Source organism: Octodon degus, unplaced genomic scaffold (genome assembly GCF_000260255.1).
Source record: "Octodon degus isolate 3935 unplaced genomic scaffold, OctDeg1.0 scaffold00004, whole genome shotgun sequence".
In the NCBI taxonomy this organism is placed as follows: domain Eukaryota; kingdom Metazoa; phylum Chordata; class Mammalia; order Rodentia; family Octodontidae; genus Octodon; species Octodon degus.
The window spans coordinates 21982870-21985325 of NW_004524580.1; the positions used below are offsets into that span (position 1 = coordinate 21982870).

At 45.5% G+C, this 2456-nt stretch overlaps 1 protein-coding gene across 1 annotated transcript in view; it reads left to right on the forward strand.

The window, feature by feature from the left end:
* Mrpl42 (mitochondrial ribosomal protein L42) overlaps positions 1 to 2456 on the forward strand; it is a 54556-nt gene that overhangs the window by 42351 nt on the left and 9749 nt on the right. The window lies entirely within an intron of this gene.

The following is a 2456-nucleotide window of genomic DNA, read 5'->3' on the forward strand; positions in this document are numbered from 1 at the left end:
TATACAGATACAAAATGCTCCTTCCTTTGTATCCTTTTTTTGTTTAGTCCTGTCAAGGATGGCTATTCTATTGGCATCTAAATACTATAGGTGTGTGAATTCAGCAAAACAATCCAACACAGTCCAGCAGTCCACTGAGTTTGAATTTTGGATGCCCCCCAAAAATCATCCTGCTTTTTGAGATTTAATTTTAAAAATTACCCCTTATGTGGTCTTGCCTATATTCCATTACTTGTTTTTCTTTTTTTTGGAGTGGGTACAAGGGATCAAAGTCAAGAGCAACATACCACCAAGGTACAACCCAGCCCATTTCAGTTTTTATTTTGAGGCAGTCTCTGTGTTATCTAAGCTGGTCTCCAACTTTTAACCCTCCTGCCTCAGCCTCCAGAGCAGTTGAGAATACAGGAGTGTGATGTGGGAAGCCATTAACTGGTATCCATTTTATAATAGTGATAGCCGTTTTCTTAAGTTTCTGTTCCCTGCTGAGTTAAGCTTATGGTCCTTCTCACCTTGCCCATTCTCCGTGAATCATGTGCTATGCCCCAGGGGTGGCACCTTCCCCCGTTGCCTAGACACCTGCTGACCCCCTAGAGCTGAGACTTCCTCATTCCTACACCCCCTATATATACCCAGCACCTCCCCTGAATAAACGAGACTTGATCAGAATCCTGTCTTGTCTCCATTCTTTGTGTCTCCTGTCCCTTCTCATCCCCACTCCCCCTCTAGGGTCCTCGTTGACTGACCCGCGGGTCGGGACAGTGTGATACCACAAACACCTACCTACTCATGTTCCTTATCCCTAGTAGGTTTACTCCTCCTGTGATAGGCCCCTTTCCCCTTCACACTGATCTCTGTTACTTTGCATTTCTGAAGTGCTTTTTCTGTCGTGCCACCTCTGTGTGTGCACATGCTTTGCCTTTTACTTGGGATGGGGTCTCATTATACAGTCCAAGCTGGCCTAACTCTTACTATATAGCCTGGGCTTGTGTCTTTGTTACCTTTCTTGTTGCTGAGACAGAATACCTGATACCCAAAGGGGAGAGGCTTATTTGGATTACAGTTTGTAGAGGTTTCAGAGAGCTTGCCCAATAGTTCAGTTGTTTAAAGAGCTGCTTGGGCAAATGCAGTTAGGCGCAGGGGACAGCCTTTTGATCCCCAGCCCCACAAGACACACCAAACACACCTTTAGGGCAACCAGAACTAGCCCCCCCCCCCCCAATCCTTCTGTGAAGGTTTCAGTTCCCAATCTTCTGGCTCCAGGGTAGGATGACAAGCAGGACCTGCAGAGGAGAAACTTTCATGGTGGGTGAAAACAAGGGAGGGCGAAGGGAAGCCTCTTGTGTCCCTTACATTGTGTTCAGGCCACTGGGCCCTGTCAGTGGGCTGATGTAGTCATGATCCACCCTCAGTCTTGGCATTGCACCATAAGTCAGTCCACACTCTACATTCAGGCACCTCTGCAAAGGCGCCAGCTATGCCCGAGGCTTTGGGAGGATGTGCATCGACACGTCACAGCAGCGTGTCTTGAACTCAGCCACCCTCTGCCTCACTTGCCCAAGTGCTAGGATGACAGGTGTGTGTGCCACATCTGGTTTACTCATTGCCTTTTTTGTTTGCTTGTTTTGATTTTTTTGAGACAGGGTCTTGCTCTATATTCAGGCTGCCCTGAACTCACTGTGTAGCCCAGGCTGGCCTCGTACTTATGGCAGTCCTCTGGCCTCAGTCTCCCGAGTGCTGGGATTACAGATGTGTGCCACCATGCCTGGTTTACATGTTGCCTTTTAAAAGATGTCATCTTTTTTCATGAACATAAAGTAGAAATCATATATTTTACAGTAATGGAGTGTTGTAGTTGTCAGCAAGAGTGTGTAACTGTAAGATATTTATATTGGAATGTAGCATATCAGATTGTAAAGTTAGGTTTTCATTATACTATAATATGTACAGTTATTTATAAAGCAAGGCAGTGTTATGGTTGTAACATCATTGGTATGTCATTTTCATTATTGTGACATTATTTTAACATTGAGTGTTATAATTATTGTTACATACATTAATTTTATTTATTTAAGGTGGAGGGCCTTTCACTCTGTAGTTCAGACTGGCCTTAAACTTAACCATGTAACCCAGGCTGGCCTCAAACGTGCAGTGATCCTTCTGCCTTAGCTTTCCAAGTGCAAGGATTAAAGAAATGTGCCACCATGCCTGGCACATAATATACTTGTAATCTCAGCACTCAGAAGGCTGAGGCAGGGCCAGGGAGATGGCTCAGTAGAATAAGTGCTTGCCAGGCAAGCGCAAGGGCCTGAGTTCAATCCCCGGTTCTGAAAAACAAAAAAAGAAAGCTAAGGCAAGAGGGTCGATGTGAGTTTGAAGCCATCCTAGGCGACATAGTTCAAGGCCAGCCTGAATGGCACAGCAAGACTTTGTCTCCAAGAAAAGGTGGTGTGTGTGTG